This window comes from Symphalangus syndactylus, chromosome X (assembly GCF_028878055.3).
Source record: "Symphalangus syndactylus isolate Jambi chromosome X, NHGRI_mSymSyn1-v2.1_pri, whole genome shotgun sequence".
Classification (NCBI taxonomy): Eukaryota; Metazoa; Chordata; class Mammalia; order Primates; family Hylobatidae; genus Symphalangus; species Symphalangus syndactylus.
Window position 1 is genome coordinate 85189045 of NC_072447.2, and position 17324 is coordinate 85206368.

The following is a 17324-nucleotide window of genomic DNA, read 5'->3' on the forward strand; positions in this document are numbered from 1 at the left end:
CTCAAGAGGACACTTATCATAGCGTATTCACTGGAAGACCCCACCTAACCTTCAAATCACTCCTGCAGATGGACTCCTGCAAGCATGCAGCCATCTGCAGCCTCTCCTCACCAACACACACCAACCCACAGACCCCCCCACTGGTGTCACACACCCACCTGTAGCCTTCCCTCACCGGCATGCACTGACCAACAGTCTTCCCCTGGGAGTGTGCACTCCCCCACAGACACCCCTAGCTGCCTCACCAGTTTCCATGTGAGTGTGGATCCACTGCTGCCCAACCACCATGCACGTGTATGGGGACCCTCACTGGTATTCACATGCCTGGAGGCCAACTGCTGCCCCACCAGAGTGTTTTTGCTGGCAGCCTCAGTCAGAATATAATTGCCAAAAGACTAGAGGAACACCTCAGCCTCTCCACTGCAACAGAAGCTTAACCTTGAAGTGCCGAAAAACAAGGCGGTGGGCCTAGTCCCAGCCCCTCAGTGTTAGATTATGTAGCCCAGGAGAGTTGAGCTGAGACTTGGTCCTCTGGAAGCATCCGGAAGTAAAGCCAATTGAGTAATCTCACTTATACCATAGTCAAATTCTCAAGGACATCAAAGAATATAAAAGCAAAAAGCTCCATCCGAAAGAGAGCAACTTCAAGGATTAAAGAAACATTAGACCACACAGTTGAGAAAGAATCAGTGCAAGAACTCTGGCAAATCTAAAAGCCAGGGTATCTTCTTACCTCCAAATAGCCACACTAACTCCCTAACAATGGTTCTTAACTAGACTTAAATGGCTGAAATGACAGACACTGAAGTCAGAATCTGGATGTCAAGGAAGCTCATTGACATAAAGGAGAAGGTTGAAACCCAATGCAAGAAATACAGTAAAAGAGTCCAAGAGTTGAAAAGTGGCATGGCCATTTCAACAAAGAACCAAAGTGAACTTGTGGAAATAAAAAATTTACTACAGGAATTTCAGAATGCAAATGGAAGCATTAATAACAGAATAGACCAAACTGAGGAAATAATCCTAGAGCTCAAAGACTGCTCCTTTGAATCAACACAGGCAGAAAAATATAAAGAGAAAAGAATTTAACAAAATGAGGAAAGCATATGAGAAATACGAGATTATGTAAAGAAAACAAACTTATGACTCATTGACATTTCTGAAAATGACAGAGAAAGAACAAGCAACTAGAAAAACATATATATATATATATATATATGACATATATATGAGGACATCATACATGAAAATTTTTCCAACCTCTCTAGAGAGGTCAACATGCAAATTCAGGACATTCAGAGAACCCCTGTGAGATACTATAGAATATGACCATCACCAAGACACATAGTCATCAGATTCTCCAAAGTCTATGTAAAAGAAAAAAGTGTTAAGGGCAACTAGAGAGAACGGGCTGATCATGTACAAAGGGAACCCCATGGGTGAACAGTGGACCTTTCAGCACAAACCATACAAGCCAGAAGACATTAGGGGCCTATATTCAGCATCGTTCAAGAAAAGAAATTTCAACCAAGAATTTTATATACAGCCAAACTAAGTTTTATGAGTGAAGGAGAAAAAAATATTTTTTAGACAATAAAATGCTAAGGAAATTTGATATCACCAGATCTGCCTTACAAGATGTCCTTAAAGGAGTGCTAAACATGTAAATAAAAGACAGTTACCTGCCACCACAAAAGCTCACTTCAGTACATAGCCCAATGACACTATAAAGCAACTATAGAAATCAAGTCTAGAAAACAACCAGCTTGCAACACGATGACAGATATAAATCCTCACATATCAATATTAGTCTTAAACATAAACAAGCTAAACACCCCAGTTAAAAGACATAGACTGGTAAGTTGGATAAAGAAGCACGATCCAAATGTATGCTGCCTTCCAGAGACCCATCTCACATGCAATGGCACCGATAAACTCAAAGTAAAGGGATGGAGGAAGATCTATAAAACAAACAGAAATAAAAAGAAGAGTTGTTATTCTCATTAAAGACAAAACAGGCTTTAAATAAACAATTATCAAAAAGGACAAAGAAAGGCATTATACAATGATAGAGGGTTAAATTCAACAAGGAGTTGTAACTAATCTGAATATATGAGAAACCAACACCGTAGCACCCAGATTTATAAAACAAGTTCTAAGAGACTTATGAGAAGACTTAGATAATCACACAATAAGGATATGAGACTTCAACACACCACTGACAGTGCTACACAGATAATCAAGGCAAAAAACTCACAAAGATATTCAGGACTTAAACTCAACTCTTGACCAAATGGAACTAACAGACATCTACAGAATACTTCACCCTACAACAACCAAATATACATTCTTCTTATCTGAACATGGCACATACTCTAACATTAACCAGACTCTCTGCCATAAAGCAATTCTCAATAAACTCAAATAATGGAAATCATACAAATGACACTCTTGAACCACAGTGCAATAAAAATATAAATGAACACTAAGAAGATCTCTAAAAACCATACAATAATATGGAAATTTAAAAATCTGCTTCTGAATGACTGTTAGGTAAATAATGAAATTAAGGCAGACATCAGTAAATTCCCTGAAATGAATGAAAACAAAGATAACACATAGCAAAATATCTGGGACACAGCTAAAGCAGTGTTAAGAGAAAAGTTTGTAGTGCTAAATGTTTACATCAAGAATGTAGAAAGCTGAAACTGGATCCCTTCCTTACACCTTATACAAAAATTAATTCAAGATGGATTAAAGACTTACACGTTCGACCTAAAACCATAAAAACCCTAGAAGAAAACCTAGGCATTACCATTCAGGACATAGGCATGGGCAAGGACTTCATGTCTAAAACACCAAAAGCAATGGCAACGAAAGCCAAAATTGACGAATGGGATCTAATTAAACTAAAGAGCTTCTGCACAGCAAAAGAAACTACCATCAGAGTGAACAGGCAACCTACAGAATGGGAGAAAATTTTCGCAACCTACTCATCTGACAAAGGGCTAATATCCAGAATCTACAATGAACTCAAACAAATTTACAAGAAAAAAACAAACAACCCCATCAAAAAGTGGGCGAAGGATGTGAACAGACACTTCTCAAATGAAGACATTTATGCAGCCAAAAGACACATTAAAAAATGCTCATCATCACTGACCATCAGAGAAATGCAAATCAAAACCACAATGAGATACCATCTCACACCAGTTAGAATGGCCATCATTAAAAAGTCAGGAAACAACAGGTGCTGGAGAGGATGTGGAGAAATAGGAACACTTTTACACTGTGGGTGGGACTGTAAACTAGTTCAACCATTGTGGAAGTCGGTGTGGCGATTCCTCAGGGATCTAGAACTAGAAATACCATTTGACCCAGCCATCCCATTACTGGGTGTATACCCAAAGGACTATAAATCATGCTGCTGTAAAGACACATGCACACGTATGTTTATTGCGGCACTATTCACAATAGCAAAGACTTGGAACCATCCCAAATGTCCAACAACAATAGACTGTATTAAGAAAGTGTGGCACATATACACCATGGAATACTATGCAGCCATAAAAAAGGATGAGTTCATGTCCATTATAGGGACACGGATGAAACTGGAAATCATCATTCTCAGTAAACTATCGCAAGGACAAAAAACCAAACACCGCATGTTCTCACTCATAGGTGGGAATTGAACAATGAGAACACATGGACACAGGAAGGGGAACATCACACTCCGGGGCCTGTTGTGGGGTGGGGAGGGGGGAGGGCTAGCATTAGGAGATATACCTAATGCTAAATGACGAATTAATTGGTGCAGCACACCAACATGGCACATGTATACATATGTAACAAACCTGCACATCGTGCACATGTACCCTAAAACTTAAAGTACAATAATAATAAAATAAAAGAAAAAATAACAAACCTTCGCATGTACCTCGGAACCTAAAATAAAAGTTAAAAAGAGTTAAATATTAAAAAGTGTATTTTCTTGGTTCTATTTATTTGAAGAATCCTTACTGATACTGATTTTGTAATTGGGAATTATTTTAGAGAAATAGAATGAATCTTCAGGATAAGTTTTTTGAATTGACTGTTGGATTTCTGTAATTGGTTCTCTATTCTGATTTGTTTTAAGGGCATAATGACTTTATTTCCAATAGGAAAGAGGGCACAGATAGTCCATTGTATGATGTGACAAAAGAGATATGCAAAAAATCACTATTGCCTATTCCCAATGAAATATTTAAAAGAGGCAAGATATAGTATGAACACATATTTTGACACCTTAGAACATACTTGTAAAACTAATGAGTATAATGAAAGTGGCCAGTTCTTAATTGCATTGGACATTGTGGAGTAAAAAAAGGATTAGCTAGCTTAGGGATTTAAATTCCCAGCCCAAGCACTGCAGAAATGCCCTGAAAAATTCTATGCCTGCTCTGAAAGAAATGCTTATCTGCAGCTGCAGGGCTGCGATAGCAGAAAACCAAACCCTGAGTCTCATTCTGTGAGTGATTAAATTACAGCACAAATAGAATTCCTAACCTCGCAGGATGTCTGCGTTGAAATAAGGACATTGGGAAGAAATAGGATCCTCAAAATTGACATGGGGACATATGCGCAGATCCTGATGAAGCTGGTAACATTGAGCCTCTAAATTCAGTCAAGTCTCCTTTGCCAGTAGAAGCAACTTTCTATGCTCACCTGAGGAGGTTAAATGTACTATTCCTGAGGAAACTGCAATAGCTTCCCCTATAGTAGCTGCCTTGCAACACTGCTATTTATCCTCTGGATCTATCCCCATTACCCCTTTTTGCTTCTAGATCTACAATTAGACTCAAGTCCCAGCAGGTCCAAAGGATGAGGTAAAAAGTGTGACACATAAAGAGTTGTGCTACGCTCAGAAAGAACTGCATGATTTTCCAAATGATAGAGACAGAAATCTGAGAAAATATGTAGTAATTGATATTAAGAGTGTCAGATAAACATGAAAGGAACACAAGTTGTATCAGGGCTGAATCAGGCTTAGAGAGGTTGGAATATTAGAGTGGATTTTTTTTATGTAAGTACTGCTCAGCCACATAGGAAGGGTCAGAAGACATCTCTGTTACCATGACTGTGAGAAATAAATCCATGAGAGAAGACACAGAATCCTTGGAGGGCTCTGTGGTCACTCTTTGTAGGTCAGGAATTACAGTGGGAACTGCTGCCACTGAACTGAGATCCTTAGATACAATCAGGTACTAGAGCCTGGGGTGGCAAGGGCCAAATGGTGGCACTTCATTATCAAAGACAAGGTGGCCATGGTTACCATAATGTACAGCTGAGTCAAAGAAGTACTCAGAATAGTCTGATTCACAGTCAGTCATTGGCTAGTTGATCATGAAATACCCAGATGAGCAAGAGATGGGAGGTCTGATAAATTTACTTGATGTGTATAAGCAGAAGAATTCTAAGTCAAGTACACAGAAGTCTAATAAAAATTATCAAAAGATAGAATTGTGGCCCTTTGATCAAAACTGGATGTATCCAGTTTTCAGACCCAGAATCACTTACATAAAGGGGAGAACATGTGCCCTTAAAGAAGTGGAAACTCCCAGAATATTATTCTATTTATCTTCCTCCCAGCCTTCCCCAAAGGGACTTACGGCCTTTTATTAAGGTGATTGTGCATGGAAGAAAAGGAAATAACCAGACTTTTTGGGGATTATGAGACACTGGGTCTGAACTGACACTAATTTGAGGAGATCCAAAATGCCACTGTGATCCACTAATCACAGTAGGGGCTTATGGAGGTCAGGTGATGAATGGAGTTTTAGCTCATGTATATCTTAGTGGGTCCAGTGTGTCACCAAACCCATCCTGTCATTATTTTTCAGTCCCAGAATGCATAATTGTAAAAGACATACTCAGTGACTGGCACAATTTCCACATTGGTTTCATAACTTGCAGAGTAAGGGCTACTATGGTAGGAAAGGTTAAGTGGAAGCCACAAGAACTGCCTCTACTTAGGAAGATAGTAAATAAAAAGTAGTATTGCATTCCTGGAGGGATTGCAGAGATTAGTGCTACCATTAAGGACTGAAGGATGCAAGGCTGGTGATTCCTAACATAGCCCAATTCAATTCACCTATTTGGCTATTTCAGAAAACAGATCTTTGAATATAGTAGTGAATTATTGTAAACTGAATCAGGTGACGATTCTAATTGCAGCTGCAATTCCAGATGTGGTTTCATTCTGTGAGCAAATTAAGTTGTCCCTTGGTACTGATATGCAGCTACTCATCTGCAATTTTTTCTCCATATCTGTCAGTAAAAAACACCAGAAGTATTTTGTTTTCAGCTGGTGAGGCTGGCAATACACCTTCCTTGTCTTACCTTAGGGGTATATTGACTCTCCAGCTCTACGCCATAATTTAGTCAACAGGGTGTTGATTGCCTTTCCCTTCCACGAGACATCACACTGGTCCATCACATAGAAGACATTGTGCTCCTTGGATCCAGTGAGCCAGAAATGCAGCTACTATAGACTAATTGTTAAGACATTTGCATGTTCAGAGGTTGGGAAATAAATCCAGTTAAAATTCAGGGATCTTTCACCTCAGTGAAATTTCTAGGGGTCTGGTGATGTGGTACATGTCAAGATATCCTTTCTAGAGTGAAGAAAATATTGCACCTGGCCCCTCCTCCAAACAAAAATGATACAATGCCTACTGGGCCTCTTTGGATTTTAGAGACAATATATTCATCATTCAGGTGTGATACTAGAAACATTTATTGAGGGACCTGAAAACCTAGTTTTGAGTGAGACCCAGAGCAAGAGAAAGCTCTGCAACCGGTCCAAGCTGTTCTGCCTTTTGGATCATATGATTCAGCAGATCCAATGATGCTATCCAGTGGCAGATAGCCATACTGTTTGGAGCCTTGGGCAGGCCTGTAGAGGTGAATTGCAGCACAGACCCTTCAGATTTTGAAACAAAATTCGGCCATCTTTGTCAGATAACTATTCTTTTTCGAGAAACAACTTTTGGTTTATTATTGGACCTCAGAAGAAGTTGAATGCTTAACTGTCAGCTACCAAGTTACATGAAACTTCAGCTGCCCACCATAAACTGAGTATTGCCTGATCCATCAAGACAGAAAATTGGGCATTCATAGCCACACTCCATTATCAAATGTATGTGATATGTATGATATTAGGTTTGCGCAAGACCTTAAGGCATAGATAAGTTACATGAAAAAGTGGCCTAAATGCTCATGGTCCCTACTCCTGCTACACTGCCTTTTCTTCTACACAGCCTGCACCTATGGCCACATGGAAAGTTCTATATGATCACTTGACATAAAAGTAGAAGACTTGGTCCTGGTTTACAAATGTTTCTGCACAATATGAGGACATCATCTGAAAGTGGACAGCTACAGCACTACAGCCCTTTTCTGGGATATCCTTGAAGGACACTGGTGAAGAGAAAATCCTCCCAGTGGGCAAAACTTTGAGCAGTGCATTTGGTTGTTCACTTTTTTTGGAAGGAGAAATCACCAGATATGTGATTATATACCAATTCATGGGACGTGACCAAAGGTTTGGCTGGATGGTCAGGGATTTGGAAAGGGCATAATTAGAAAATCAGTGACAAGGGGATCTGGGGAAAAGGCCCTTGGATAGACATTTTTTTAAATCGTTGGAAAACATGAAATTATTGTTATCACATGTGAGTGCTCACCAAAGGGTGACCTGAGCAGACGTGGATTTTAATAAGGTGGATAGGATGACCCAATCTGTGGCTAACAGTCAACTTCTTTCCCCAGACACTGCTCTCATTTTCCAATGGACTTACGAAGAAAATGGCTAAAGTGGAAGGGATGGAGGTTATGCATGGGGTCAGCAACATGAACTTTCACTCACCAAGGCTGACATGGCTACAGTCACTGCAGAGTACCCCATCTGTCAGCAGCACAGAACAACGCTGAGCTCCCAATATGGCACCATTTACTGGAGTGATTAGGCAACTACCCATTGGTAGGTTGGTTACAGTGACCACTTTCCTTGTGGAAAGGGCAGTGTTTTGTTCTTACTGGAATAAGCACATTGTTTTTGTTTTTATTATTTTTTTGTTTCAATAACTTTTGTGATACAAGGGGGTTTCTGTTATATGGATGAATTATATAGTGGTAAATTCTGAGTGTACCTGTCACCTGAGTAGTGTTCATTGTACCTAATGTGTACTTTTTTTTAAATCCCTAACTGCCTTCCAACCCTCCCCCTTCTGAGTCTCTAAAGTCCATTATATCACTCTGTATGCCTTTGTGTACTCATAGCTTAGCTCCCTCTTATAAGTGAGAACATACGGTTTTTGGTTTTTCATTCCTGTTACTTCACTTAGAATAATGGCCTCCAGCTCCATCCAACTTGCTGCAAAAGACATTATTTCATTCCTTTTTAATGGATGAATTGTATTCCATGCTTTATATATACCACATTAGAATACACAATTTGGATATGGATGCATGCACTGCTTCTACCAAAACTACCATTAATGACTTACAGAATGCCTTTCTACTATCATGCAATTCCACACAGCATTGCTTCTGATGAAGAAATCACTTAACAACAAATGAAGGGTGGCAATGAGCCCATGCCCACAGAATTCACTGGTGTTATTATTTCCCCACCCTCCTGAAGTTGATGACTTGATAGAATAGTGGAACAGCCTTTTGAAGACTCAGTTATTGTGCCACCCAAATCGCAATACCATGCAGGGCTGGGGGCAGTGTTCTCCAGGAGGCTGGTTATGCTGTAAATCAACATTCAATTTATGGTGCTGTTTCTTCCATAGCAAAGATGTGTAGGTTCAGGAATCAAGGAGTGAAAATGAGAGTGGCAAAACTCACTGTTACCTTTAGTGATTCATTAGAAAAATTTGTACATTCCGTGCCTGCGACCTTATGCTCTGCTGAAAGTTAAAATGGCTACCTGGCCACTTTGGACTCTGTACACTTGTGAGTCAATAGGCAAAGCAGTATTTATGGTTTGAGAAGAACTTTCCAGGCATTATGGTGGCAGAGATCAAGATGAACTGTGCCCAGGGCATCTCTTAAATATGTATGAGTAGATAAGACATGCAAAAAAATGAGCATTGTATAAAAAGTGACCCATAATCAAGAAAATGTTTACAAGAGGAAAAGTACATTTTGTGCTGGGTTAGTTAGCAAAAGTCTTGCTAATTGTGTGCTGCTTTAGCTATGTCACAAATATTGAGTTTATTACCACATCCCCAAACTCTGAATTCCAAACTAATGGACACTTGCAGTTTGGCCTAGATATGAGTGTATGGACACTTACTGTTTTTTCATATATCTCTTTCATGGTTCAAGGGAATCTGGTTTTCCCAAATACCAACTCTAATTACTTTGGTGACTAAAGCTTGAGGTGCCTTAAGCAGATACACTAAGTAGGATCTATATGCAGGCATATTTTTTTGTCTGGATGTACTTTTTAAAAACTAATTATTTATATATCACATAATGAATCAGAGTAGGAGAATTAGTCCATGTTTTGTGTCAAATGACCTATCTTAATAAGTAAAGAACTGGGACCAAGTTCTTGAACAAGAACCTCTTTTTAATTGTCATATTTGTCTCACTAGCATTGAAATGGAGCACAAGAACTTTTCGGGGTTGAAAAGGAGGAAAAATGATATAAGGGGGTATAGATATTTGTAGACAGAGTGTGTACTGTAGGATTTGGTTTTGAAAAGTTCTAGTGGAGGAATAAGACAGGACTTGAGCTGGAAATGGAGGGGGCATAAAACAAGTATCTTGGAAACTGACTCATGTTTAGTGGAATTTTCCCAATACTTTATTTCCTTCCTTACTTCTCTTTCTTATATGACTTTGTCGATTGCAAAATCCAAAATATGCCTTTCCTTGCTCCTCCTTTCCTTCCTCTCTAGGTACTGTGGAGGACGAGAATGAAATAACAAAAATGGTCCCAGCTCACAGACTCCAGAAGTTTCTTCCTGAATGCTGTTTTCATTCTTTGAAGATCAAAGAAAGGACCTGGAAACATCCTTTCAGCACCTCTAAAGGAGCTCTGCTCAATTCAGGCAAGTGCTTTCTTAAAATGACTTAATGGCAAAAGCAGTCTCTAATTTTATCTATTACTTCCTAGAATGGGGATGTAAATTTAAAAGTCTTACTCTCTCAATATGGGGAAGTAAAATTAGGGGTTAGTGGTGATAGGGCACCAGAAAAATCTACTTTGCCAGGAATACTGTCCCAGTGCTTGCCAATACCACAGCTACTGCCAAAAGGGCAGAAAGATCTTAAACATAGAGTTTAACTAAGAGATTAAAAATAACCAGGAGGAGAGCCAGGAAATAAACAGTGCTAAGTGGTTCTTTTTTTTTTTAATGTAAAGGAAGATTGCCAAGAAGAATGATTTATGAGATGGAGATGTAGAAAAGAAAAATGAAATACAAAAGGTATATGATTTTCAGTACTTAAGACTAAGTATTTGGGTAATCCTGGGAAAGATAAACTTATGTTGTGATTGTTTGAGACAGACTGAAGACACAGTTGCACTGGTCTCTATAGAAAACCAACTCCACATAAACTCATTTTCCAGAAATTGGTAAAAAGAAAAGGTTTAACATGGGTTTAGCTTTATTATAACTACTCAATTATAGAAAGTAAACATTATATATGTTCAGTATGCTTTTTAAAAGAAGGGGCAAACTGAGCAAGATATTTAAAAATGTCCTATAAAATATTTTTATGGGCAAAATTTGATTCTTAAGGAGCTGAACTTTCTAGACAATTTACATATTTGGAATACCCTTTTTCTGAAGACATTGGATATCTGAGCTGTTACATAATTTGTCCATAAACTTTCCAATCACCATTGGTAAGACTACCTCTTATTCTTATTTGTATTCTTGAGGAAATATGCCTTTACTGCATATTCCCCTGGAGCTGTGTATTTATCACTCCTTTCTCTTTCAATAGCTCCCCTTGTTAACTTTGGTATAGATTTGCTACTTAGACTTTGTATTTTCATTGACATTATTTTACTTCTCTACTACCTGGTTCTTAAAACTTGACATTACAGTTACTGTTGGAAAATGTTTTCTTAAATGTGTGAAATAGAGGCATGAAGCATCACTTTTCTGAACCCTGTTTCGAGGAGTTTATTTAAAAATAGATGCATATATAGTGGGATGCTGTAATTAAACTTGAATAAATAGAAATTTGATTATATGCTGAATTCTGGCCAGAAACTTATATAGTTAAAAAGGTTTAATTCTGAAGAATGTCAAATTGGTAGGTTTCTGTAGGCAAAAACAGGCAGTCTTTACTTTCTGCCAGCATCTGTCCCTGGATACTAAATATAAAGCAGAATGTGGTAAAAATTTTCTCATTGACATTATGTTACACTTGAGGATTGAATTTATGACCAAAACATTGACACTGAATAAAGCTTATACTTGAAAATCAATATGTTAGGAAAAAAAAGATACTAGAAACCTTTCTGGTTTTCAAAATAGAAATAGTATAAATGAGTATATAGTGTGCACGTTTGACTCTAAAATGTCAAAGTGTGCGAAGACATATATACTTAGTACTAAAATTTGTATTCAATGTCAGAAATGTGACCTACAAGAAGCTTTCACAATTTCAGATATTCAATTATGCTTAAAATAGAACCATTCATTCTTTCACTCAACAAATATGTATTACTTACTATATGAAAGAGAGCATTCTAGGCTCAAGTCATGGAACAAAACAAAAATTTCTGCTCTTGTGAAGCTCATATCCCAGTGAATAGAATGGAAAATAATTACACAAGTGAAATATGTAGTATGTAAGGTGGTGATAAGTTCTATAAAGAAACAAATAAAGCATGAAAAAAGAGTATGTAATAGTGAGAGGAGGCGTACATTTAAATTTTATATAAAGTGAATTAATTGAGAAGGAGAATTTTGATTTGAGTGAATTTCTGAAGAAGGTAAGAAAACAAGACATGAAGAAAAAAGAATATTTCAGATTAGAAGAGCATTAGTGATTATTTAGGCCTTATTTTACAGATTAAAAATCTGAGGCCCAAATTACTCACTCAGGCTGGATTCCTAATTCTGTCTTCTGGATGAGGCTTTGTTTCTTGTGAAAAGCATAATTTGAGCAGAAGCCAGAAATAACAGAAGTTAGTTTTAAATAGTAACATTTTCCTAGTCTGAAGCAATACTGAACAGGAGGTTTTAGCCTGGAAATTTGGGTCTGCTTTTTGTACTTGAGTTAAATACGATCCTTCTATAACTCCAAAATGAAGACTGAGTTGCTGCAGAGAAGTATCATGGTTCTGCACTTATTTCTGACAGGTCAAAATGACTTACAAACAATTTAGAGTGTGATCTCTAGTGCTAAGACAAACAACAGCAAAAAAAGGCAACAATATCCTATGTCAAAAAATATTTCTGCAATATAGGATCAGGCTCTTAGATGGAAATTCTGGTTGACCAAATTGCCTGTCATGGTTTTTCAAGATTCAGATCTGAGACCAAGACTCTCCAGTGATGTCTGAATGTTTAAGATGTTTTCTAATTTAGACAGAAAACCTAGATTATTAAGCATAGTTTTTGCTTTTGGTGCCCTACAATATGTTTGGCATCTTGTAAACCTGGGGATAGCTACAAAGAGTTCATTCTTGGGTTATCTTTGTGATGATCACCTGTAGGCAGTTACTTTACCTTTGATTTTTCAAAAGCCACTAACAAGCCATGTGACCCTGAGACGAGTCCCTTCTACTGTTTGGATCTCAGATTCATTATCTGTACCATCAATGGGGTTGGGCTATAATTTCTAAGAGGACTTACAATACTGAAATTACAGGATTCTGATTTTATTCAAACTAGAGATATTCTTTTTAAGAAGATTAATGAAAACATACTTTATAATTCCCTGGAAATTAAAAAAATACCATACACAGAAACACTCTTCTACCAATGTTGTTTACCCAATTTAGGCCTTTATATATGTTTTCTTCTGAATAGCTATAATGATTTGCCATTCTAGATCAGTTATTCTTTTTTTATAGAAATTTTTATTCCATTATACAAAATATGGGACAGCCATCCCAACAATCATGTACATAGTTACATGGCAATCAGCCACCACTTACAACTTACACCAGCCCGGCATTTTAATCACAGTCAACCAACATACAACCTCACAATGCTTTCTTCATGGGTCACTTTTCTTACTTACTATACCTGTATTTTTCCCCCAACCCTGATCCTATATGTTTTATAGGTATATTGAGTTTCTGGTAAACTTCAAAACATTTTGCTTAGATCCAGCTGCATTAAGAAGAAAAAGTAAATGTAAAACTTTCACCCCACAGTCCCTCCCCTGACAAATCATACTATGAAGTATGGTGTAGATGTGAACAAGTATGTGATTACCAGGAACTCAACACATATACTAGAACTTGCTTTAATATGAAATTTAACTTGGCTTTTACTGCATGTTTTTTTAATGCAAAAATGTAAAAACAAACACAACATAGTATTTCAATGCTGTACCTTTATCAAATGACTTCATCTATCTTTCTTAAACATGTTGCGATATAGCTAATGTTAAAACTGACACAGCTTCACTTTCCTCTTTTTCTCTGTACCGAAAGCTGCAGAAATACAGCTTTAATTCCAAGACAATTTGGTTTAAGCCTTCAAAATAAAAAGAGTGCATCACTTCCACTGCCCTGGCTTTCCCCACACTGTTGATTGTGATTCTCTGTGGCATGTTGGTAGATCAAGCTGGCTATATATAATTTGTACAAAACATCTCTAGCCAGGGTAAGGCTTTAGGAACTATCTTAAAAAGAAACTTGTCAAAATGCTTTTGATATTTTGTACGAATACTAAATATTATAATTTTCTCCCAGAACATCTGTTTAAGCAGCCCAATTAAGTGACTCTGTTAAAGGTCTGCTTATGGAAAAAATAGGTGAAGTCATTTCCTGAGCCAAAAGAGATAGATGATAAATGTTAATAATAGCAGCAGACTAAAAAATTCCTTTTTGTTGTTTTCCATAGTCAACAGTTTTAGCAAAAGAACTTCAGAAAATGACAATTTTTAAAAAATTTTACTGCCTTAAAAGAGTTTAATAAAGAACACCCAAGGCCTGATTGCTATTATTCTGAATATAATTTTCAATAATTTTCTTCAAGTTACATTTGGCTACTGTCAGACAACTTACTGATGCATGGAAGAACGTCCAAAAAAAACTGCAATGGTTTACATACATTGTATGTTACATATATTACTTCTTAAAACCCCCAACAGAATGAAGTCTTAGCAAACACAAATTTTAATTTCTGAACACCTTTCCAGTAAGATTTGTAAAGGTGGGGGGAAGGGAAAGAAGGACTTGTTTTTTTGTATTCCTGGTCTACTTGATTAAAATGTAATCTTCAAAGGGTTTGTTTAGCTCGCTATCCAGGCTGCTAGGGTTATGATGAACATTATTACTTCTTTCCAGGGTAAAAAATGACATCTGAAAATAACATAAATGCTATGACATGATTTCCCCAAGCATGATCTCAACTTGAAACATTAGAATACTTAAGAATTCTAAAGATTGGTATACCACCACTGCACCAGAATTTTTAATCATTCCAACAACTACAGGAATTTTTTTAATAGTTTTTTAATTTTATGAAATTAAAGCTGAAGAAAATAACTGATTTAGAAACCATAATAAAAGGACAAATATTTAGCCAGAGATATCAGTTCCTCCTGAAAAAGGATATTTACCTCCTCTCACTGCAGTTTTTCTCAAAGTATCTTACTGATTTCAGATAGAATTTAAAATTCACCTTAAAAATAGAAACAAACAAAAGGACTATTTAAACTGACATTAACTAATAAAAATATGTTCAAATTTACTGACAGAATCATGTAATACTTCATATAATACTTAGACTCTACCAGTTTTAAGTAAAACAAATAAGGAAAAAATTATAATTACAAAGCCAGTCTTTCCCCTTGGGGAAACAAAAAGCCACTTTTGACCAATTGCTCCCTACATATACATATACTGTATATTATTATAAGCTTCTTCAGAGAAGCAAAACATCTTTGTCTTCCCGACACCGGATTATCTAGCATGTTAGTTTTTACATCAGGAAGGCAACTGCAAGTGTTGGGCCCAAAAGTATTTCTTGTTTACTCTCGAAAAGACCACTGAATATGCTTCTATACATACTGAACCAGGAGAATTTATGCAGTGTGTTCAACATCATCTCCTTATCAATACAGCACAGATTCCGATTCTTTCTACTGCACCCCCAAGGAATTCAAAGCATTATTGGTGCAATTAATAAAGAGAAAATGCATGCCAACGACTGGAAGGCTGTTTTACAAGAGGAGCTGGTATCTCTGATTTCACCTCCTTGTTGTACGGAACTGTACAGACAGCATGATACCTGAGCAAATAAATCAACTACCATGATCGGAAGGGCTTGTCAATCCATCGTCTTTGCTTTATCGTGTGCAAAGTGTGCTACTGCCCCCTGAGCTTCCTGCATTTCTCTTTTCTTGAAAAATCAGTGCTTGATCCTTTCCAAAATAACCAGAGAAGAAATGAGGCAGAAAGTATCTCTTCATCACAGTTCCCCCTCAGTCTCGAGACTGATAGAAAAGGATGTAACCAGACTCAGAGTTCTTTGAGATATCTGATGTCAACCCGTAGAATTCTTCAATAGCTTGTGCATCTATTTTTTCTACAATGTCGTCATCAAACAACAACCAAAAATCATGACTCTTAACTATTGCAATATAATGGCCTCGATTGGGACCAATTTGCTAGAAGTCTCTTCTAGGCTGGGCACCGGGGATAGAGAAGGAGCAAGCTGAACTGGAACTGACATGCTGATAATGAGGCTGCGCACACCCTCCACACTTTCATATGAAGCAAATCTACAAATAAGTCTTACACACACAGTGAACCACAACAGCAACAAAGTCGTACATTCTGTCTGGATTGGTGGCATCACCTGAAGTGTTAAATAGATGAAGTTCTAAAGGAAAAACTACCCGGTAAGAGAGTTTTGTATATAGATGAAGTTGATCCAAATATTTAAATCTCTTCAGGTGTAGAGCTAGAATCATGGGCAGTCTTTTAACTTTCATCTATGTGCTTCCTGTTTGCTGCGACACTCTTCACAGTAATACTTGTATTCACTGCACAGAGTTTCTGTGTTGCTGAAACCCCTTAAGCAGTGAGTAATTGATGTATTTTGTTCCACGTCAACAGAAAAGTCTAAAAAATCTTCATCTTTGCTGCTTATAGTTTCACAAGTAAGACATCTGGTTTCATTAGTTAATGTTCCCTGAAAAATCTCATGAACCCACGTTGGGTCTGGTGTGCTGTTATTATTTTCATTATGAATATTACCATTAGGTAAGCGACCATTTTGTTTTTCCTGCTTTCTCTCTTCTTGTAAAATATCAGCAATTGTATTTAGTAGGTAATTTAAGAATTCATGGGCATCTTGTTGCATGTAGTTGTCAAAAAGCTCATTTTATTTCCGTAATCTTTGATGAACTTCTTAGGGGGTATTACTCCAACCTTTTTCTTCTGAGTGGCTATGCTATGGAAGAGATCTACTAAGCACGTAAGAAGGCTCTCCTTTTTCCTAGGTTGACTCTTATACGCAAGAACTTTTTCCCGAAATGGACGACAAAAATAAAGTGCTTGAAGAACTGAATTGCAGTAGCAGGCATTCCCAAAATTGACTAATCCAAAATAGTGCTAATTGACCGGAAACTGTTCTGGACCAATCTCTTTCTCTAATGCCGAAGCATTGGCGCCCATGGTACAGATGGAGGCGAATTTGGAGACTGTCATTACGGTTTCCATCCGTCCAGCGCCATCTTCCACCCAATCACAGCGGCGGCGGCGGGCGGGGGAGGAGGGGAGCCGGGCCCCCCGCTCGCACCGCAGCCCGCGGGCGGACCCCGAGCCGAGCCCGCTGGGCCGCCGCCGCCCGCGCTCAGGCACTCCCGGCTTCGGGCCCCAGCCCCCGCCTGCCGGCCGCCGGCACCCCACCATTTTTTTTTTTTTTTTTTTAAGACAGAGTCTCACCCTGTCACCCAGGCTGGAGTGCAGTGGCCTGATCTGGGCTCACTGAAACCTCCGCCTCCTGGGTTCAAGTGATTCTCCTGCCTCAGCCTCCCGAGTAGCTGGGATTACAGGCGCCTGCCACCACATCCAGCTAATTTTTTGTATTTTTAGTAGAGAGAGGGTTTCACCATGTTGG

General features: G+C 38.0%; 1 pseudogene; it reads right to left on the minus strand.

Moving 5' to 3' along the window:
- Positions 1-14951: 14951 nt before the first annotated feature.
- LOC129476488 (ubiquitin carboxyl-terminal hydrolase 12-like) lies at positions 14952-17054 on the minus strand (annotated as a pseudogene).
- Between the last annotated feature and the right edge of the window lie 270 nt (positions 17055-17324).